General features: G+C 41.2%; 1 long non-coding RNA gene across 1 annotated transcript; it reads left to right on the top strand.

The window, feature by feature from the left end:
• The first annotated feature begins 1,519 nt into the window (after positions 1–1,519).
• LOC102406647 lies at positions 1,520–7,467 on the top strand. The gene is made up of 3 exons (XR_003103598.2): positions 1,520–5,722; positions 5,928–6,069; positions 7,298–7,467. It is a non-coding gene; the product is annotated as an uncharacterized LOC102406647 (long non-coding RNA).
• Positions 7,468–23,824: the final 16,357 nt, after the last annotated feature.

Genomic DNA, 23,824 nt, shown 5'->3' with positions numbered 1-23,824 from the left:
TTTTCTGCCTCCTATTTGCTTGGACCCAAGTGGTACTAAGATGAGAGTGCCAAATATGTGATGAGGATATTAGGTAATGAATATAAGAACCTCTCGATTCTTAGAAAGGGAGTGTTTTTAGAATAATATGTTATATTTTAAAAATAACTATATTCAAGAAAATCATTTGAAATGGACTCCCCCATTAGTACCACATACATACTCTCTTTTCTGTCTTTACTGTTTTGACTACCCTTTAGTACTTGTATTGGTTAGTTATTGAAGTGTAACAAACAACCCCCCAAAACACCAAAAAACAGTTGTTTATTAGAATAGCTCATGCACCCGTGGGTCATAGATGGTCAGCTCCTCTAGGTTGGGGATGTTGGTGGCCCTGCTAATGCTGGCTCAGCTTAAGCATGCATCTCAGAGTCTCCTGGAGCTCTGCTTTAGACTAAGTTTGGCTGAGGAAGTTTAGCTGAAACAGCTTTGCTCCATGTCTTTTATCCTTCTGAGACTGGTGGACTGTCTCAGGCACCTTCTTCCCATGGCGATGACAGAGGAACAAGAAGGGCGTGGGAATCATGGGCTCTGGTGGTCTATGTTTTACTAGAGTCAGGAGCTGGCACCCTGTTACTTCTACCTTATTCTACTGGCCATATCAGGTCACATGGCCAGACTTGACCAAATCAAGTCACAATGAAAGAAGGAAGCCTACCTCACTGCAGAAAACAGGAGAGAGGGAATGGATAGAGGTAGGGTAAAGAATTAGGGCCATGAATGCAGTCAAACACAGCTCTTGTTAACATCTGCTATAGTATCCATTTTACTTATAAGTTTACTTAGAAGTTTGTTTCTGTTCCTGCTGAAATGTGAGCTCCATAAGGGCAGGAATTGTCTGCATTGTTTGTTGCTAATCCTCAATATCCAAAACAGTGGCACATTGTAGATGCTTAATAAGCCTTGGATGAATCTTTAAGGAGGTTTATATTAATTATTTGGCTTATATATGAAGCCCAAATTCCCTGGGACAGAATGTAATTTTATTAGTTTTTCCTTCATCTTCTGATTTAAAGATCATGGTTTGCATTTGCTCACAGTGGAAACTGCTGTCTGTTTGGAATAAACATTATTTAAGTTTTTTAAAAATTTCCAGATTTCAAAGTAGTTTAACATTTGTCTAGAACATATAAATAGGTACTATGTAAAAGTTGATTATTAGATGGGCAGAAAATTTGCAGGAGAGGGAGGATTTTACATATATTTGGGCAAAGAAAACATTGCTCCTTCCAATGTGAGAATAATACTAATAAAAATGTCAAACTTTCAGAATTTGAATCTGAAAAATTACCAAGATCTTTAAATTCAAAGTGCTCCAAAATGTGTAGGGTACAGGATAGTTGTTGTCATTGTTCAGTCACCAAGTCGTGTCCAATTCTTTGTGACCCCATGGACTGCAGCACGCCAGGCTTCCCTGTCCCTCACCATCTCCTGGAGTCTGCCCAAGTTCATGTCTGTTGCATCAGTCATGCCATCCAACCATCTCACCCTCTGTTGCCCTCTTCTCCTTCTGCCTTCAATCTTACCCAACATCAGGGGCTTTTCCAATGAGTCAGCTGTTCGCATCAGGTGGCCAAAGTAGGTACAGGATAGTACCTACCCAGATTATCTTTGTTGGCCTTTTGGGGCCATAGAAATTCAATCATTTCTTTCTCCTCTCTACCCCTGTTTACCCTGTCCAGAAGACATAGGGCAAAGGAATTTTCTTAAGGTCATGCATTAAAGGGTAATTCCTGTGCAATATATTTTTTAATTTCCTTGAAATTTGAATTTATGCTGCCACTCTTTGACTGTGGCAGATGATGTGGTAGGAGATAAAGTAGGCGTTAAGGCTTAGTTGTATGAAAGGGAGCTTTGCAAATGTCCATACTTAGCAGCAGGTTAATTTGGGACTCCCATCAGAAACCCAGGTCTTGGACACTGGAGTGAGTGTCTGAATTGTCATCATGTCAGGTGACTAACTCCACAGACATACAGGTGTTAGTTAGACCTGAAAGCTCGATTCTAGGTGGATCTATAATTTTCGAAAAGACAGGAACCTGGAAAGTTAGGGGCTTTGAGACATCCTGAATTATAGTCATTTCTTTCACTGTCTCCCTCCCAACCCCCTCTTGTCTCCGCCGCTTATCCCCTCCACATCACTCAATAGAGTCCCCACAGAATGACTATTGTGTTATAGATCTATAAGTTGTGAATATTTCTCAGAAAGGTTTTACTTACAAATTTATGATTAGGGGCTTCCCAGGTGGCGCTAATAGTGATAAAGAATCTGCCTGCCAATACAGGAGAGTCAGGAGATGCAGGTTCAATCCCTGGGTCAGGAAGATCCCCTAGAGAAGGAAATGGCCACCCACTCCAGTATTCTTGCCTGGGAAATCCCATGGACAGTGGAATCTGAAGGGGTGCAGCCCATGGGAACGCAAAGAATCACCTTATTAATAGTGAGACTGTAAAAACACACCCTTTTTTAGTTTAACTTTGGTCTTTTGGGTTGCAAATTTGGAGATTTAGAGGTTTCTACATTCAGCAAACAGGAACCTGGTGAACTACAGTCCATAGGGTCGCAGAGTCAGACATAGCTGAAGTGACTTAGCACAGCATAGCACATTCAGCAAACATTCATCGAAGGACTCCTGGCTGCACTAAACACAATTAGATGAAGCCCTTGGCCCTGAGAGAGCTCAGAAACTTGGGGAAGATGTGCAGGTTGATGGGCATTTTCAGCACAGGGGGATAAAGGCTGTGGTTGAGCAAGACTTGGGGTGGGAGCTCAATGGAGACAAAGGAAGCAAGCCAACACTGGTAACTGAACAATGTCTTCCGATTTGCGGAAGTTCTCTTGCAGTCATCTCCTCTCGACCTGGCAGTTTTCCTACCTGCAGGCTGGGACAGGGTATTATCCCCATGATGTTCAGAGGAGGAGACAGCGAGAGCTATACTCTTTGTCAGGGGTGAGCCAGCCTTCACACTTTCATCCCCTGAGGCTCTTTTTCCAGGCTCTTTCCATCTTGGTTCTATTCCTGCCCCCTCTCTCTGCCAGGCTTGCATGGTTTCCAGAAGTGTGGTCTGGTCCAGGCCTTGCATCCCTCAGGTGTAAAATGAGTACATGTTCAGGATGACTCCTGAGACCTTGTGTCCCTTTGTGGTTACTTTTCAGTTGCAGCGTCCTATCCACCTCTTTGAGACCCTGTGGACTGCAGCACGCCAGGCTTCCTTGTCCTTCGCCATCTCATGGAGCTTGCTCAAACTCAAGTCCATTGAGTCGATGATGCCATCCAATCATCTCATCCTCTATTGCCCCCTTGGCCTCCTGCCCTCAATCTTTCCTAGCATCAGGGTCTTTTCCAATGAGGGTCTTTTGCACCCCTAACTGTTTAAAATTCCAAGAACTGTTGGTTTTGTAGGCAATCTGAGGAAGTTTGATGTGAAAGTCCTGTTAAGTTTTTATTCGTGTTTCGCAAAACCCTTTGTGGCAAGTTGGTCTTAATTTAAAAAAAAAAAAAATACCTGTTTCAAGATGAAGACATTGAGGAAGTAGCACCCTGTCACTTCTCTGGGGCCCCATAGTGTCCTGGCAGGGTCAGCATTCACGCTTCTGGTCCTGAGTTTCTGATCTCCTATGCCTCTCTGTGAAATGGCTTTCCTAATACCTCTTAACTTTTATTTTACTTCCTTTTCTAATGGGTAATGTTTAAAACTCTGTTCTGTTATTAAATGTCCTAAGTGACTTCTTGCTCTAGATGTTTTCAAGTATGTGTGGGTGTGTGCCTGCGTGTGTGTACTCCATAATTTGTTCATTGCTCAAAAGTGAAGCTGCACCCTGAAAGTTGGAGAGTCAAACATTTACTTGCAGACATATTTTTAAAAACTTTTTTATTTTATATTGGAGTATAGCCTATCAACAATGTTGTGATGGTTTCAGATGGACAGTAAGGGAATTCGGTCATACATATACGCATATCCATTGTCCCTCAAACTTCCCTCCCATCCAGGTTGTCACATAACACTGAGCAGAGTTCCATATGCTATACAGTAGGTCCCTGTTGGCTCTCCATTTTAAAAATAGTAGTGTATACGTGTCCATCCTCAACTATCTCCTCAACTAACTCCTCAGCTATCTCCTCCCCCCATTCTTCCCCTTGGCAACTGTAAGTTCATTCTCTAACAGATATATTTTAAAATATTGTTTTATTTTGAATAAATTACCCAGAACAATAGTATACATTCCAAAATGACATGTGTAAATATTTTTAAGTTTAAGCTGATATTTAGTGATTGAGGAATTTCATATATAAAAGTCTGGGTTTATGACTTTTCATGAAAGTCAGATCTGGCAACTTAGCCCAGATTTCCTATTATGTCACCATCAGTCTTGCCTTCTCTGGGTTCACTGTGGGCTCACCAGACCTCCTCCCCTCCTTCCTACTCCCAAGTCCTCACCACTGACAGCTCGGTGAGCCATTTCAATCCCTGGCTGGCCTGCTCACCTCAAGTGTTTGTACCTTAGATATCCCACCGACACACAAGGGAGCCTGGTGGACCTGGGGCGGACCTGCTCCGTGGCAGCTGATGGCGAGAAGGTGTCTTTCACCTGCACTATCAGGATGAAGTGGGTGGAGTCAAACAGGAGGCCCAGGAGGAAAATGCCAATCAATCAGGAGGAAAGCTTGGGATTGGCGGGGTTATTTGTCCTTTGGACAACAAGCAAGCAAACAGCAGTAACAAATAAAATGGGGAGACCAAGGGAGAAAGAAAAGAAGAACAAAATAGGGTTTGTTGAAGGACAAAATGTACCAGTGAGAGCAAACTGAAGCAAGACACGAGATGATGAACATGAACAAATTTATTATTATCATTATTAGGCTTGCAGGATCTCAGTTTCCTGAGCAGTGATTGAACCCCAAGCTGTGGCAGTGAAAGCGTGGAATCCTAACCACCAGGCAACCAGGGAATTCTCCATGAACAAATTATTAATTTTCTTAATTCTCAACCACAAAATGGGCTATCTTCCTTAAAGGGTAGTCGAGAAGATAAGAGGCAGTGTAATTAAAGATGACCACAGTGCCTGGACTTTGATAGATGCTAGACGACAGAGTGATAACTCACGAGTGTCAGTGTGATGGCTTCACCACATGCTCTAGGAAGTAAAAAAACACATCGCTTTTTCTGGATAAAATTCTATTTTTAAATAAAACATCTGTACTTTGGGGAGGCTTTGACAATAAGCTTTTGAATATGGCAGCGTTTCTCTTCCCAGTTTCATGGGGGCCTCCTGGTCCCACAGGTTACACAAGGCCTACAAAACAGGCACCTACTCAGTCAGGGTGACATCTGGAATTCCCAAAGTAAGTGACTTCCCCAGTCTCCTCACTACGGCAAGGGTTCTGGCTGAGCCCCAACCTGGGTTCAGAGTTTGGCTGTGTGTGCCCCCGACAGGGAGTCAACAGCTATTTGAATGGCTTTATTTGATGGCAGGCTGTTCACAGCTATTCTGCTTCTCTTCCTTCCAAGCAGATGGTAAGATTGTACTTTCCTGTTGCCTTAAGTTCGGGCACACCCGTGACACTTTGGCTGATGAAATGCATTTAGAGGTGATTTGTGTCACATGGAGCAGCTGCTGGGCCACAGAAGCCAGGGGAGCATGTTAAGATGATCCATCAGCTTGGTTTCCTGGGTAGCCCAGGTAAGCAGAGGCACCCCCTGACTGCCTGCACTGAACACACAGGAGGCTCAAGGAATACAATACTTTTGCTGCTACTCCACTGTTGATTTTGGTTTGTTACTGCTGCATAACATGGCCTATCCTTACTGATAGAGTTGATATTGTAGAGCCTTTTTTTTTTCTTAGGAGAGAGAGTTTTTGTTTGTTTCTCTTTCTTCTTTTACAGAGAGAAAAGGAGGGATAAAAACAAGGACGGTGGAAAGAGATAACCTTGATGTGTATCTATTCTCCATCTAGGCCCTTGACCTAGTTGGAAGGCCCCACTGGAGAAAGAAGTTGAGCTGGAAGCTGAAAGAACCCTTCTTTAGGTGATTTTCAGAGATTCAGAGAATCTTGCCATAAGTTTTCAGGCCTGAGTGACAGCGAGGTGCCCTGAAATCAGCAAGGGGCCATGCTTGCCCTTCCCCCGCCCCTCCCCAACCCAGGACCCAGCAGTGACATGACATCTCATGCACTGTGGTTCTGGGAAGGTCTTGACATGGCCTTTCTTTGTCCCACACTGGGGAGCAGCAAAGGCAGGTATGACATCCTGAAGCAATAGCAGGAGCAGGGAAATGTGGGTAGATTTGAATGGACGTGCCTGAGGCATTACTCTGAAGGCTCCCAGAAATAACCGGGGAAGATTTGGGAGGAGCAGTAGCATCCTGGCATCACACCGGGGATGCCAAGAGCCACAGTCATTTGAAATTAATATTAGTAGGACCTCAAATGGATATTCAGGCTTGGGAGGTGTGAGGACAGTGAGTTGGCTGCTTTGGTTCAGCTGGCCCTGAGGTCTGGCTACCCGCTGGTTACAATACACACCCACTGACCTTTCTGACCGCTCGCCAGCTTTTCATTCTGTCATTTTCCCACGTAAGCTACTTTGTAAAAATCCACCAAAAACTGAAGTATAGTTGATGTACAATATTATATAAGTTAAGGTACACATAGACTACTTTGATCTGGCCTTATGGATCCGTGTGTATTTTCTTCAGAGTCAAACTGATGCATGAAATATTCATTCCTTGATGAAGAAAACCAAACTGTCTGATATTATTTTAAATACCACTGTAATTTCTAGACTTTGTTACAGGACTAATTTTCCTTTAATTTTCTTTTTTATAAAAAAAAAAAATTTCTTTTTAGGCAAGAGTTTGGGAAGCAGTTTGCTAAACTAAACTGAAATTTCCTTGTCAAAGAAATACCTTTAGGAAGCCAACATATGCTCCTAAGGGAGATTTGCTAATGAGTGAAGAGTGTTTTAAAGGAAGAAATAGAGAAACTGCTATAGAAACACAGATATCTGTGTGAGTCTGAATGATGCAAAAAATTAGAGATTATTTTATTATAATTAAACTTAAACTGGGTTGGGGGAAGTTCCATTTTAACACTCTTTACAAATCCACAATTTCAGTCCTACCACCTAGGGAATGTTATTAACAGATTGCTCATACCCAGATAACACAGGGGGTTATCTGCCCCCAGGAGGTGACCTAAGAGGATTGACTGTTCCTCTCTCTCTCTTGGTTTTATTATCTTTGTCCCTGTCTTTAGGCAGCAGCAAATTTCCTGATGACACCTGCAGTGGTGAAGCCGGCTTTGAGAATCCATTCATTCTTCTCCATCTGCTTAGATCGATGGCTCAGGCAACCCTGGGCATCACGATCTTGTGCACAGCAAAGCCATCTTCCTCTTGAAATATAGTGCAAAAATCTGGGACAACATCAACATGGAAAATAGTTTTATTCTATGTGTGTGTGTGTGTGTGTGTGTGTGCGTGTGTGTGTGTGCGTGTGTGCGTGTGTGTGTGTGTGTGTGTGCACTCTGTCGTGCCCAACTCTTTACAACTGCATGGACTGTAGCCTGCCAGTCTATATGTGGAATTCTCCAAGCAAGGATACTGGAGTGGGTTGCCATTTCCTACTCTAGGGGTCTTTTCGACCCAGGGATTGAACCAGCATCTCTTGTGTCTTCTGCAATGGTAGGCGGATTCTTTACCACTGCACTACCTGGGAAGCCCTATTCTCTTTATAAGCAGTGGCAAATTATCATACTTGTTAATAAAGTCACATTTCTTTCAGATATTATAGCTTAAAATTTATAGCCTTCTTTCAAATACATTAATACAATTTCTCACCCCTAAATGGTGAAGTCCTAAATCTTTCTCAAGGTCACCAATTAGAAGCAGAAATGGAATTCAGACTCAGGACTTTGTGCTCCTTGATTGTCCCCCTCCTCCCATAGTTTGGGGACATTGGTAAATGATTAAAGGGCTGATGTTTTCTATAATACTTTTAATGCTTCAACACTGTTATTTTGCTTTTATAGAAAGGATTACAGAAAAAAAATTTCTCTTTTGATGTACAGTACAATGGTATGCTACCAGTGCATGAATTGCTCTATTTCCCTGAATAATAGCTCTCTTTCTTAAACTGGCAAAGCAAGTCTGTGTCTCTATAAACCACCTTACAAATTCATCCAAAAATCTAGTTGCTGAAGAGCCTAAATAAAGCAGAAAGCTAAGATCTGACAATTTAGGATAAAGAATATTGAGAGAAAAGTAAATAGTTGCCTTTAATTAATCCAAACCCTCCCTTATTAGTTTTAAAGAGAATGGTAATAATAGACTATCAGCAGTAACCTTACTGAATGACTATTCTGAGGTTGTGTGTGGCACTCAGCCTGACACTGATCTGCTGTCATTTAATGCTCACGATAACCCCATGACGTAGGTACTATTTTAGCCCCATTTTACTAGTGAGGAACTGAGGCTTATAGAGCTTGTGCAACTTGTCCAAGTTTTACAGCAAGCAAGAAAGCAGCTGAGTGGTGTTTAAAAAATACCATTGCTTTTTACTCTTCTAACTGAGGAAACCTCATTTCTGGAAAAAGAAATTTTTCCACACACACATAAACAAATTTAGCCAACACAGAAATGAGTTGAAGAAACCAAGAGACCTATGTAACCCATTTCAGCTTCACTTATTGGAACCTGGCTTCAATGGAGACTTACTAATCTTGTCAATTTCCTTGGAAAATTAATTTGCTTTGCAGCAAAGCCTTAGGACTATGTATATTAAATATTGCAATTAAGCTAGACCTAGTCTACATTTAGCCAGGCACAAATTGTATAATTTAGAGGGAAAAAACAGTAAATTAAGATGAAGCAACATGAAACATTTTTCATTTAAAGAAAAGCTAAGAGCTCAATATATTATTTTTTTCTAGCTATGGGGGCTTGACCCTTTGGGGATGTTGAAAGGAAAGGAATAATGGAATTGACTGAAGAAAGGGAAAAACAGCAACTTGAAAATGGTTGTGGCAGATTAGATGGCATTATAATGCCTGTCATGACTTCCTCCTGCCAAAATGAGATTCATTAAAGAAAACTCTTAACTAAATTAAAACTCTTCTCACCAATATCCTCCCCTCCAGATGTGAACAGCAGACTGTGGCCTGGTTAACAGGACTGTGGGTAATTGGTGAAAATCTTTCATAACATTCTAATAAGAGGAAGACAAGAAACACTGAGAAACATTTTATTTACTTTTAACCCCAAATGAGGAAGACAGCTGACTGACTGATGGCTTCTCATATCAGGAATCCACAAGGAGACCGCGAGATGTTGTCTTCATGAGAGGAAATTGCTCAGCTGCGGTCATTCTGCTCCAGCGCCATGCTGTGGTTGTTGCCTGACTTACACACAGGATGAAAAGATGGTTTCGAGAGTGGCTGTGAGGAGGAGCAGTTGGCTCAGGGAGCATCAGTTCTTTGGGTGAATTGTGTTCTTTTCTGGACTTCACCGGGATCATCTATACTCTGGGAAACAGCAACAACTTCTCCTGTGGGCATTTCAGTTTATGGAACATGGTAGAAAACAGAACTGTCCATGTCAAACAAAATATGCTTCCACTTCTCTTTTATTATTTTAAATATTTGTTTATTTAGCTGTGCTGGGTCTTACTTGTGGCATGTAGTATCTAGTTCTCCCCTCAGGGATTGAATCTGAGCTTTCTGCATGGGGACCACGGAGTCTTAGATACTGGACCACCAGGGAAGTCCCTGTTTTACTGTTTTTTTGAGAGAGCTCTCAAAAACTTCCTGGGTGGCTCAGATGGTAAAGAATCTACCTGCAATGTGGGATACCTAGATTCGATCTTTGAGTCGGGAAGATCCTCTGGAGAAAGGAAATGGCAACCCACTCCAGTATTCTTGCCTGGAGAATCCCATGGACAGAGGAGCCTAGAGGGCTACAGTCCATGGGGCTGCAAAGATTGGACATGACTGAGAGACTAACACCTTCATTCAAAGGGCACATTGGATTACTGGAGCTGCTAAATGATGCAGCTCCCGCCCAGGGTGGCAGGTGGAGTTCTGCTCCTGGAAGAAGATGGTGTAGGTCACTCATCTTGTGTTTCATTTAACTCTGAGAGGGTAGTTTAGAGTTCCTCCTTCTGTCATCTAAATCCCAGGGAATGGGAGTGTCGACGTGAATCAAGGTACCATTTATTTCTTTGAATATTGAAGAATTTTTAAAAATTAATTAATTGAATTTTCCTTCTACTTTTACTGAATTGACATTCAGCACTGTATATGTTTAAGGTGTACAGCATAGCGACTTGACTTACGTGTGTGTGTGTGTGTATGTGCACATGTTAAGTCTCTTCAGTCATGTCTGACTCTTTGCGACCTTATGGACTCTAGCCCACCAGGCTCCTCTGTCCATGGGATTCTCCAGGCTTGGATACTGGAGTGGATTACTGTGCCCTCCTCCAGAGGATCTTCCCAACCCAGGGATCAAACCTGCGTCTTTTATGTCTCCTGCGTTGGCAGGCAGGTTCTGTACCACTAGTGCCACCTGGGAAGCTTGATTTGACTTACAGACATCATGAAATGATTATCACAGTAAGTTTAGTGAACATCTACCATCTCATCTCATCTCATGGCTGCGAAATTAAGGAAGAAAAAAATATTTTCCTTCTAATGGGAACACTCAGATCTACTCTCTTAACAATATTCATGTATAACATACAGCAGTGTTAATTATATTTATCCTGTTGTACATTACATCCTAGAACTTATTTATAACTGGAAGTTTGCACCTTTTGACTGCCTTCACCCAGCCCTCTCCTTTCACCAGGTCTCTGGCCTCTGGTAACCATAAATCTGATCTCTTTTCTTATGAGTTTGCTTGTTTGTTTTTGAAGCATAATTAACCTACAATATTATGTTAGTTCTGTTATACAACATAGTAATTCAATATTTCAAAATGATTGCCAGAATAAGTATAGATATAATCTGTCACCATAAAAAGATACTGCATAGTTACTGACTGTATTCCCCACACGGTACTTGTCATACCCAGGACTCATATATTTAGGAACTGGAAGCTTGTACCTCAACCTTCCCCACCTATTTCTTTTCTCTCCCAACCCTCCTCCCCCTCTGGCAACACCTGTTCATTCTCTGTATCTATGAGTCTGTTTTTGTTTTGTTTTTTAGATTCCATATAAATGAAATCATACAGTATTTGCCTTTCTCTGACTTATTTCACTTATCCTCTAGGTCCATCCATGTTATTGCAAATGGCAAGATTTCATTCTTTTTTGTGGCTAAGTAATATTCCAGTATATATATATATATATATATATATATATATGTATATACATATATCCCATCTTCTTTATTCATCTATCGATGGTCACTTAGGTTGCTTCCATATCTTGGCTATTGTAGATAATGCTGCAATGAACATAGGGTTGCATATATCTTTTCAAATTAGTGTTTTAATTTTATTCAGCTAAATTCCAAGGAATTGAATTGCATGATCATTGTATTTTTAACTTTTGGAGGAATCTCCATACCATTTTCCATAGTGGCTCTGCCAGTTTACATTCCCACCAATAGAGCATGTTGTTGTTAAGTCGTTCAGCCATGTCTAACTCTTAGAGACCCCATGGACTGCAGCATGGTAGGCTTCCCTGTCCTTCACTATCTCCCAGAATTTGCTTAAACTCGTGTCCACTGAGTTGGTGATGTCCTCCAACTATCTTATCCTCTGTCACTCACTTCTCGTCCTGCCTTCTCCCTTTTCTCCACATCCTTGCCAACTTTTTTTTGTTGTCTTTTTAATAATAGTTGTTCTGATAGATGTGAAGTAATTAGTGTTGTTGACCATCTTTTCATGTGCCTGTTGGCCATATTTGCTTGGATCTATTACTAGATCATGAGCTCCTTAAAAGCAGGGACACAACTTGTTTAATTATATTCTCAACTTCTAGTTTAGTGCTGGCTCATAACAGGAACATAATAAATATTTTGAATGAATGAATGAGTTTAGATCTGACTGTAAAATGGAGTTCAGTTCAGTTCAGTCGCTCGGTTGTATCTGACTCTTTGTGACCCCATGGACTGCAGCACACCAGGCTTCCCTGTCCATACCAACTCCCGGAGTTTACTCAAACTCATGTCCATCAGGTTGGTGATGCCATCCCACCATCTGATCCTCTGTCGTCCCCTTCTCCTCCTGGCCTCAATCTTTCCCAGCATCAGGGTCTTTTCCACTGAGTCAGCTCTTCACATCAGGTGGCCAAAGTATTGGAGATTGTTTCAGCATCAGTCCTTCCAATGAATATTCAGGACTGATTTCCTTTAGGATTGACTGGTTTGATCTCCTTGCAGTCCAAGGGATTCTCAAGAGTCTTCTCCAACATTCAAAAGCATCAAAGTAAAAAGCTCAAAAGCATCAAAAGTAAAGCGGAGGAGGCCACTTTTTTCACTATCTTGGAGGATGCTGCACTCAGGCAGGAGGAAGAGGTGCCTCTTGCAAGGATAGAGTCTCACCCTTTGGAGACAAGTGTGTCCCACATGTGTAGGAGGGGGAACGGAGGTGTGGAAAGGGCTGCTTTGCGCACCCTGTTCAAGAGCTTAGAAAAGGAGATACTTGTGGTTTTAAGTTTATCCTAAAGCCAACCTAGGGCTGAAACTCCCATTTGGAATTATCTATTTTTACCGAACTTCAGAAGCTACTAGGAAAAAAAAAAAAAAAGAAGCTACTAGGAATATTTTTCTTAAAATACAGATTTCTACTCCAGACTAATTAAGTCAGAAGCTGGGATGGTGATACCAAAGGGAATGAAAACTTCAGAAAGTCTCTAATGTGTAGCCAGAGTTGGGCCATAGTTCCAGTCCAGTGGTTTTGAGCTCTCTGGGTGTTATAATCACTGGTGAATGTTCAAAATGTGTAGCTGCTTGGCCCCACTTCCAGATGTGGGATTCAGGAGGTCTACTGGGCTCACACTTCTATATTGACACAGGGTTTGGAAAAACATCAAGGGCTGAGAGAACTCCTTGGCTGATGGTTTCACTGTTCTAAGAACAGTCTGAGGTGCTTGTTGGGAACACAGATTCTGGGTCCTCCAGCACCTACTGTCTTGACTCTAACAGAGGGGCATGGGTCTTGCTATCTTTAAAGGTGCTCCAGGTGATTCCCATAACTAGGGAAACATCACTCGTTTTGTGTTTCTCAAAGTGTGGCTCCCAGACCAGCAGCATCAGTACCACGTGGGAATTTGTTAGAAATACAGGTTCTGGGGCTCCACTTTAGATCCCCCAAATCAGAAACCCTGGGAGGAAAGGCTTCCCCGGTGGTTCAGTCATTGAGAATTAGCCTTGCAATGTAACAGTTTTCAATCCCTGATTCTGGAAGATCACATATGCCTCGGGGCAACTAAGCGTGAGCTCCACCGCTACTGAGCCCTGGAGCTGCAACTTCTGAAACCTTTGAACCCCAGAGCCTGTGCTCCGCTACAAGAGAAGCCACTGTAAGGAGGAAGCCGTGCACAGTAACTAGAGTAGCCCCTTCACTTCCTGCAACTAGAGAAAGCCCACTCATAGCCAAAAATAAACAAATATTTTAAAAAAATAAAGAAAGAAACCCTGTGGTGGGATCCACCTCTCTGTTATCTCACAAGCCCTGCAGGGGATTCCAGCACTTCTAAAACTCGAGAACTGCTGCTCTAGTTCCTGTTTCTCTAAGTGTGGGACCCAGACAAAGGCATTAGTATTGCCTGGGAACTTGTTAAAAATGAAGTATCTCGATGTCCCCGCCCCAGACCAAATGAGTCATAATCTACATTTTCAAAAGATCCCCGGTGACTCCTATGCACATTAAAGTTTGAGAAAGTGAAGTTGCTCAGTCGTGTCCAACTCTTTGTAACCCCAGCGACTGTAACCCACCAGGTTCCTCCGTCCATGGGATTTTCCAGGCAAGAATACTGGAGTGGGTTGCCATTTCCTTCTCCAGGAAATCTTCCTGACCCAAGGATTGAACCCAGGTCTCCCGCATTGTAGGCAGATGCTTTACCGTCTGCGCCAGATAAATATCATTTTGCTGTGGAAATAGAAAAATGTAAGCTCCTTTAATGAGAAGCAGAATCAAAATAATTTTTGTATGTAATATGCCTCCCTTTAAGAACAGAAGTGACTTTAAAGAGAAATTAGGAGGCAGATCATTTAGAGCTGTATTAATAATAATAAATAAATTCCAGTTTTGTGTTATTAATTGGGTTAAAGAATTCAAGTAAGATTAAATGTAAAAATATCCTAACTCCTATCCTGTATTATTCCTTTCCGTAGTGTTTCCTAATTCAATACAGGGGCTATCAAGTTGTTTTACTCCAGAGTCTGACTCTATTCCTTTGGAATATAAATTTGTGCTGTGTGTATATATACATACACTCATACACATGTATTAATGTATTAGTTAGGGTTCTTCTACAGTTCAAAATCTGTAGGGAAGACTGGCAGCCTAGAAATTTCAGCAAGAATTGACACTGAAGTCTTGTCTCCAGTCTGGAGACAGAATTTCTTCCTTTTTGGAGGATGTTATTCTTTTTCCCTTAAGGCCTTAAACTGATTGGATGAGAGAGTAATATAGAGAGAATAATCTATATTAATTAATTAATTAATTAATCTCCACATTGTAGAGAGTAATCTATTTTACTCAAAGTTTACTCATGTAAATGTTAATAACATAAAAAATATCTGCACAGAAGCATCCAGATTGGTGTTTGACCAAACTACTGGGTACCACAGTTGAAGCTATAGACACATAAAATTAACCATTTATATTCATAAAACCTATCTTTGAAAGTTCTAGAAAGTCATAAAATATGGCTAGAATTAGAGCTAGTGATAATTCACTAGCTTTTGTCACTCATTTTAATTGTAATTGAGCTCTTTGAGTTTTTCTTCTGCCCCCCTCACCCCAACTTTGCATTAAACGTCTGTTCAGACAATATAAACTCTTAGTGCAACCTCTTTGCTGTTACAATGGCTCATACTTTGTTAATAACAAATTTGATTTAAATAAATAATTTATGACAGTTGTAAATTTTTAAAAAATGAAGTCTAGTTGATTTACAAAGTTGTGTTAGTTTCAAGTGTATAGCACAGTGATTAGTCATATATATGTGTGTTGTGTGTGTGTGTGTGTATATATATATATATATATATTCTTTTTCAGAGACAGTTGTAACTGAAAACAGCCTGTGGATAGTCATTTATTGTCCACATTGCTCTCTTTAGGGGTTTAAGTCAACTTAGCCTGAACCCACTTTTCAAGTAAAAAGTCCTTCTTACTCTTATTTTGAATTGCCAGTCTAATTGCCTCACTTCTCCATTTGCCTCCACTTCTGTGTCCAGGTGTTTAGTTATGGCCCCAGCTGTGCAGAAAGATAAATTTGGACCAGACAAAGGCAATGAGATAGCCCTCTTGGTGATTGTCATCTATTAATTTTGAGATCTTTTCCCTTAGCATGTTATTTCTTTGATGAGATAAGTGATTTCTGTATGAACGCTAGGAGGTGATTTTGTATAACAAAGACTCTGAAGATACTGTGGTTCTGCATGGCCTAAAGAAAGAGAGAAGAGAATGTCTGTGTGTGGTCCCGGGCAGCTCCCTGGATTTGGATTTTGGCTTGTCTGAACTGCTATGCAGGAGAGTCAATCTAGAGGACAATGGAGGTAGGGATGACTGGTACCAAAATCAAGCAAAACTGTGCAAATGACAGCGAGTCCACAGATGCCTTTGGCCACCGTTTAAGGTGAATGACTTCCCTGGTGGCTCAGAGGGTAAAGCGTCTGCCTGCAATGCTGGAGACCCGGGTTTGATCCCTGAGTCAGAAAGATCCCCTGGAGAAGGAAATGGCAACCCACTCCAGTATTCTTGCCTGGAGAATCCTATGGATGGAGTAGCCTGGTATGCTACAGTCCACAGGGTTGCAAAGAGTCGGACACAACTGAGCAATTTCACTTTAAGGTGAATGATGGTTCTAGTTGGGATGCTATGGCAGAAACTCATCTGATAAAGGAACCTAGGAGGCTTTGTTGGAAGATAGTACAGAATTGAAGACCGTCTATGAGGCTGAGGGGGCTTCCCAGGTGGCACTAGTGGTAAAGAATTCACCTGCCAGTGCAGGAGACTGAAGAGACACTGGGTTAGAAAGATGCCCTGGAGGAGGGCATAGCAACCCACTCCAGTATTCTTACCTGGAGAATCCCATGGACAGAGAAGCCCGGCAGGCTACAGTCCATGGAGTCACAAAGAGTCGGACACGACTAAAGCAGCTTGGCACACAGCATGTATGAGGCTGAGAGCAGCTTCAGGCACTCAGGGCTGGGTTATCCCTTGTCATCTTCTCAGGCTTTGCTGTAAGGTAAGTGGGGCCTGATGCTGACTGAGCTGAGGTCAGGTGAGTGTCACTCATGATCAAAGAGGGAGCAGGCTTTCTCACCTGCCTCAGCAGAAAAATCTCTGTCGAGGACTTCACTTGGTCCCGGTTGTGTTCCACGCCCATCCCTGGACCAGTCACTAAGACAGGAAGAGGGTCCTGTGGCGCTCAAGCTGGGGTCACGTGTGCACATTCTTGAGGAAGGGGGTTCGGGTTTGTTTCTAGGGAAAGTGGAGACAAAGTGGGCTGGGCAGATAGAAACAAAAGCTATTGGGGTTAACCAAGAATTAATTTTCTTATTCATGGATTTTAATAGCTCTGCTGGAAGCCCCTTCTGTGAGAAAGATCTCCTGCTCGTCTGTAAAGGGGTTTTCCGCACTTTGTTGTGTGCTTACCAAGGTAGCCATTTTCTCCCATGGAGGGTTTTCATGTTCCATCTCATATTTATTTATTTTCCTTGGGGAACTCTTGCTATGATAACAAGATGTTTTATTTTGTATACATTGAGGTTCTATTTGGTGATGGTATTGCATCTATCTGATATGTGATATAATAGTTATTTTAACAGTTTTGTAAGTAGATACCCTTGTACTTTACTTAACCAACCCTGTTGGACACCTAAATTATTTTTACTTTTTCCTCTTATAAATGTGGCAGGATGGAGTTATCTTTCACCTTCAAACCCATCTTTCCTTTCTCTCATCATCTTTTGTGAGAGAAGATATTTTGCAGACAGAGTAGAGAGAGATTCTGTTGAATAATACTTCAGAATTTTGCTAGGGGAGGTGGTCAATGTGAGGAAGAAAAAGATTTGTTTTTCCAGTAGATGTTCTGCTCTAAAGAATATTAAAGTCCATAACTTCTCCCAAGAAGCATGATGAGAACCTCCTGCAACCCCTCAGGTTGGAGAAACTAAGGACTTTGTGGAAAATGCAAGAAGGAGCAAGTATGATGAGGGGAAAAAAAGGAAATTAAAAAAAATTTTTTTAGCTTTTTATTTTATATTGGAGTACAGCTGATTAACAGTTTTGTGATAGTTTCAGGTGGACAGCAAATGTACTCAGCCACATATATGCACGTATCCATTCTTCCCCCAACTCCCTTCTCATCCAGCTTGCCACATAACATTGAGCAGAGTTCTCTGTGCTATAAAGTGGGTACTTGATGGCTATCCATTTTAAGTATAGCAAAGGTGTAAATGTTGATCCCAAACTCCCTAACATCCCTTTACCCCTTCCTTCCTAAAAAGGGGAAAATGTCTAAAAAGATAAAGAAGTGGGGAGAACATAGAAAAAAGAGGGTCCTGAAAACTTATCCATGGAAAAATCTGGAGGGATAGTAAGGGTTATATAAGTTATAAACAATAGAAATCAACTATGGATAACTTAAGCATTGGAGAGGTATGGATAAGTCACAGGATTTAAAAATAAATTCATGAACTAGACTCAGAGAGGGCACTTAATGAGAGCAGCTCTACCCTGTGCTATACGGTAGGTTCTCGTTGGTTACCAAGTTTGTATACAGTAATGTGCAAAGTAGTGTCATTTCCCCTGGAGAAGGAAATGACAACCCACTTCAATATTCTTGCCTGGGAAATCCTATGGACCAAGGAGCCTGGTGGACTACAGTCCATGGGGTTGCAAAGAGTTGGATACGACTGAACGACTGAGCACATACACATATGTGAAAAAACTGTACACTTAAAGAGAAAAAGCATGGAACCAAGGAGAAATGTACAATAACTTAGTTTATGTCTTAAAACTGTGAATGCAATCAAATACTTTTATACAAGAGTGATAATGTATTTGATAGCTATAGGTGGAAAGATTCTACCTTTTCAAGATAGTGAAGATAGTACAAGATATTATAAATATGACAGTTTTAAAAAGAAAAATAACCTTACTATATGTAAGAAAAAGAACACATGATCTCTTTGAAATAAAAATATGTATTCAGTGGTTTTACTCTATAATTGAATCTGTTTAAAACAATAACCATTAAATTGAAGAAGAAGAAAAACAAAAAAAAGAGCAGCTCCAGAGACCTAGGGAGCAGGAACCCATGAAGTCTTCTGGGCTAGACTCAAGGATAAATTAACTTCAGTTACTGGCTTACCTGGGTTTGGTCCAAAGATTCTTGGAAAGTCACACCGAGTCTCGGCACAGTGGTGGGAGGGTATTTCTTAAAGCAAACTCAAAGTGTTGGTACCAGAAGGAAGGGGCATGGATGTTGTCCAGGCAAAAACAACAGTCGAGGAAAAACAAACCCTGAGCAGGGTACTTGTGCCTCACTTCTCCTTTGATTTTGCCTGTAAAAGCACAGATCACTCTCCCAGAAAGACATTCCCTTACTTCCTATTCTATGCCTAAAATTGTTTCAATTGGCAATTTGGGCCTTTCTTGCCCTTGAGCCCTAATGAAAAATTGCTGATGGGACCCCTTCTGTCAATGCCCATGTGCCTTGGGTAGACAGATTCAGAGATGGTTATATATATATATATATATATATATATATATTTTTTAGCGAAGTATAGTTTATTTACAATATTGTGTTAATTTATGCTGTATAGCAAAGTGATTCAGTTATACATACATATATATATATTCTTCTTTTAAAAATATTCTTTTCCATTATGGTTTATCATAGGATATTAAATATAGTTCTCTGTGCTATACAGTAGGAAACTTGTTTATGGGATGGTTCTGTAGCTGAGCATGAGAAGGCATTGAGGAAGCCCTGGACAAGTCTCCCCATGGCAGATCCCAGATGGCCTCAGACTTTCCAAGCTCATAGAGGTGGGAGGAGGTGCAGGTAGGCCTAACAGCCTGGTTTCTGATCTCCAAGGCCAGTGTTTTTATTTAGATGTGCCTGGTTGTGATGGGTAATTTTATGTGTCAATTTGACTTGGCCTTGGGATGTCCAGATAACTGATTAAATATTATTCTTGGTGCCTATGAGAATGTTTAGGCTTCCCAGGTGGTGGTAGTGGTAAAGAACCGGCCTGCCAATGCAGGAGACAAAAGAGACATGGGTTCAGTCTCTGGGTTGGGAAGATCCCCTGGAAGAGGGCATGGAAACCCACACCAGTATGTTTGCTTGGAGAATCCCGTGGACACAGGAGCCTAGTGAGCTATAGTCCATAGGGTTACAAAGAGTTGGACATAACTGAAGCGACCTAGCATGCATGCACGTGAGGGTATTTCCAAGAGAAATACATGAGTTGGTGGACTAAGTAAAGCAGATGGCTCTCCCCATTGTGTGGGGGCATCATCTAATCTTCTGGGGGCCTGAAGAGAATGAAAAGGCAGGGGAAGTTTGAATTGTCTCTCTGCCTGACTGCTGAGCTGGGACATTGATCTGGGAGCTCCTGGTTCTCAGGCCTTCAGACCTGGACTGGAATCTACACCACTGGTTCTGGCTGTAAGGCTTTCCAACTACACCGTCAGCTTTCTTGGGTCTCCAGGAAGACGGTGTGGGACTTCTTAGCCTCTGTAATATTATAAGCCAATATCTCATAATAAATAAAAAATATAATCTCCCACTGATTCTATTTCTCTTGAATACTCTGATAAGTACACTAGTCGTTACAACTTCAGACAGAAGGTTGTGCTCCATGGATGTGTTTTTGCAGAATTTGAGAATCTCTGTGATAAGTAAAAGAATAATTAAATCAAATAGTTGGAAGGAAAAATATTATTGATGGTAAGGGGGCAAGAATGGGACAGAAACATTTCAAGGGAAATCTTAGATTTAGAATGTGGCTATTGATGGGACATAGGAGTTGGTGATGGACAGGGAGGCCTGGTGTGCTGCAGTTCATGGGGTCGCAAAGAGTTGGACACGACTGAGCAACTGATCTGATCCAATCTGATCTGAAGGCAAGATGCTGCAGGCAAAAAAATGAAGCTCTTTATAACTTAAAAAAATGTTTATTTATTTTTTAAAATTATTTATTTATTTATAATTTTAGCTGTGCTGTGTCTTTGTTGCTACATGTAAGCAGGGGCCACTCTCTGGTTGTGGTGCATGGGTTTCTCATTGTGGTGGCTTCTCTTGTTGCAGAGTACAGGCTCTAGACATTCGGGTTTCAGTAGTTGCAGCACGCAGGCACTAGAGCAAGGGCTGTTGCCCCTTGGCATGTGGGATATTCTTGGATCAGGGATGGAACCGGTGTCCCCTGCATTGCAAGGCAGATTCTTAACCACTGGACTACCAGGGAAGCCCGATGGACCTCTTTAATCCAGAGGCAGATTGATATAAGCACAAGATAGAAATCAGTGTCCACAAATCTAAAAATAAATGATACAAATGAACTTATAAAGCAGTAAGAAACTCACAGACTTAGAGAAAGAATTTATGGCTGCCGGGGGATGAGATAGTTAGGGAGCTTGGGAAGGTCATATATACACTGCTATATTCAAAATGGATAAACAAGGACCTGTTGTATAGCATGTGGAACTCTGCTCAATGTTATATGCCGGCTTGGATGGGAGGCAGGTTTGGGGGAGAGTGGATACCTGTATATGTATGGCTGAGTCTTTTTGCTGTTCACCTGCAACTACCACAACATTGTTAATCAGCTATACCCCAATACAAAATAAAAAGTTTAAAGTTTGAAAAAAAAAATCAGTGTTCACAGAGAAAGTTCACTTTTTGATACATATTTTGTCCCCCCAAAATCCATAAAACACTCTGTTGTAGTTCAGAAACAAAGAGTAGGGGGTAACTATAAACACAGATCCTAATAGAAGTGAGGACCAAGAAGCAGGCAAAGGCAGGCTCAGGCTAAGTGTCTGCATACTCCAGACTCAGGTCATTTCAGGGTGAAACAGTGGGGAAAGACAGATGAATGGGATGTTGTCTAGAAAACAAAGGGGAGAGATTTAAAGGACTATAGCCTGTTGGTTTAGAACCTACATAAAAGACAATTAGATGATGTGGCTATCAGACACAGCCAGAAACGACAGTTGCACCTGTTCTTTAGTTTTACAAACTTTGTTTAAAAATGGTATACTGAAAGAGTACAATAATAAAAAAAATTAGCGCTCTCTGTTACAATTCCTTAAATTAAATTTAAACTCTGAAGTTCTCAAGTTCTGAAAACTAAGGTTAAAATTTTGTTTTCAGTTTTCATAGAAAGAGCAAAGCACACAGGTGATTTGGAACAGCTGAAGGGGTGTGCTAGCCTAACCGTGCAGCCACAGAGACCACATAAGAGCCAGGACTACAAAGAATTAGAAAACTTTAGATGTGGATGGTATGTAAAAATCACAGAATCAACTCTGAACTGACCTAAAGTTTTTTTTTTTTAAACTTTACTTATTATCCATTTGGCTGTGCTGGGTCTTAGCTGCAGCATGTGGGATCTATCTAGTTGCCTGACCAGGGATTGAACCTGAGCCCCTTGCACTGGGAGCGCAGAGTCTTAGCCACTGGACTACCAGGGAAGTCTTATTTTAAAAAAAAAAATTTTCCATTTAGTATGGTAATTTTTTCCGCCGCAGAATTAAAAAAAATTTTTTTATTGCAGCATACTTGATTTATAATTTGTGTTAGTTTCAGGTGGATAGCAAAGTGATTCAGTTATACATCTGTATATTGTTTTTCAGATTCTTTTCTCTGATAGGTCATTACAAAATATTGAGTATAGCTCTCTGTGCTGTACAGTAAGTCCTTTTCGGTTGCCTATTCTATACAGTGCTGTGTACATGTTAATCCCAAACTCCTAACTTATCCCTTCCCTGTCTTTCCCTTTTGGTAGCCATAAGCTTCTTTTCTGTGTCTGCTGATTACAGGCAGCTTTTTGGTTCTCCTTTCACATACATTCTAGTGCCCAGGACTTAGGAAATAGTCATTCTGGATACTTCTTAAAGTTTTCTCTTCCTGACCCTTAATTTTGGCATACAACAGATGTTTCCATTATCCCAGAGTTGTGTCCTACGATAGGATGGGAATGGAACAAGTGCCTAATAGGATGAGCAAAAAAGAGCGAGGGTAACTTGCCACGTCTTGATCTTTCCCCACTTGCCTTCTTTTATGATTCTACTTCTTGAGTCTTCGTTTAGAGTTCAGTGGAAAACTCCCAAGTGAGAAGAAGAATTCTTTCCCATCCAGAACTTTTTCCCATCCAGAAATAGTAAATCACTTTCTATCTGTGTTATTAATACAACTTCAGCATCCCCCATCACACAAGCTCCCTACCCATGCCTCCAAGGATTCTTCTTTGCACCTGGAAATTGTTACTCACCTGAGCCTTGAAGTGTTCTTCTCCCTAACATGACCTTGTTTGTGAGTACTCTAGTATAAGATATGTCCAGATATTAAAATATATAAAGTATATAAAATATACAAAGTATATAAAAGTGAAGTCGCTCAGTCGTGCCTGACTCTTTGTGACCCCATGGACTGTAGCCTAACAGGCTCCTCCTTTCATGCGATTTTCCAGGCAAGAATACTGGAGTGGGTTGCCATTTCCGTCTCCAGCAGATCTTCCCAACCCAGGGACTGAACCCGGGTCTCCTGCGTTGTAGGCAGATGCTTTACGATATGAGCCACCAGAGAAGTCCATAAAGTATGTAACACAAGTATAATTAATTTGCACACAATATATTGAATGAGGTCATGAAAACAGCACATTTCCTGGCATTCTGTTAAGATCCCATACCTGCATCATCAGGATGGCCATGCTGTTGAATGACAGTAGTTATGATCTAAAGGCCAGAATCTCCAGGCAGCCTTGTCATTGTCCCACATGCATTCCCTTACTGCTGACCCTGACCTCATCTTGTACTTCTCATGCTTGTTGTTTGGGTGAAAGCAAATGAGGTTTTCCCATTTTCTTGGAACCTCAGGGATCCGGCTGAGTTCCAGCCTTTCTAGGTCTTCCTCTGGATTGTATCCTCATCAGGGAAATGGCTTGGACAAAATCATCCCAGGATTGATGATTTGGGGCAGCACAAATTTAGAGGTAGAAAAGCCTCTCTGATTTATCCCAGAAGAGTGGTTATATTCTCTCTTCATACATCATAACACTACTTACCTCTTTTTTACTGATGGTTCATTAGCATCCACATGGAACCCCAAAGTACACAAACGTCACTATAGCCAAGGCCACCACATATCTTGCCTTGTTGTTCTTAAGAGCTCTTATCTCTGCTTATTTTTTTCTATGTGTCATTTATGGGTTGTCTCTCCTCCCAGAATAATATAAGCTTTGTTTTATTTATCATCATATTGCTGGCACTAGAACTATATCTGGTACAAAATCTACTACTCAACCCAAATTTGTTGAATAAATTAATGAAGAAACCCCACATTAGTTCATTAATTAATTAATAAGATTCATGCC

This window comes from Bubalus bubalis, chromosome 15 (assembly GCF_019923935.1).
Source record: "Bubalus bubalis isolate 160015118507 breed Murrah chromosome 15, NDDB_SH_1, whole genome shotgun sequence".
Taxonomy (NCBI): Eukaryota; Metazoa; Chordata; class Mammalia; order Artiodactyla; family Bovidae; genus Bubalus; species Bubalus bubalis.
Note: the sequence above shows the minus strand (reverse complement) of the source record. Positions and strands in the feature narration are given on the sequence as shown.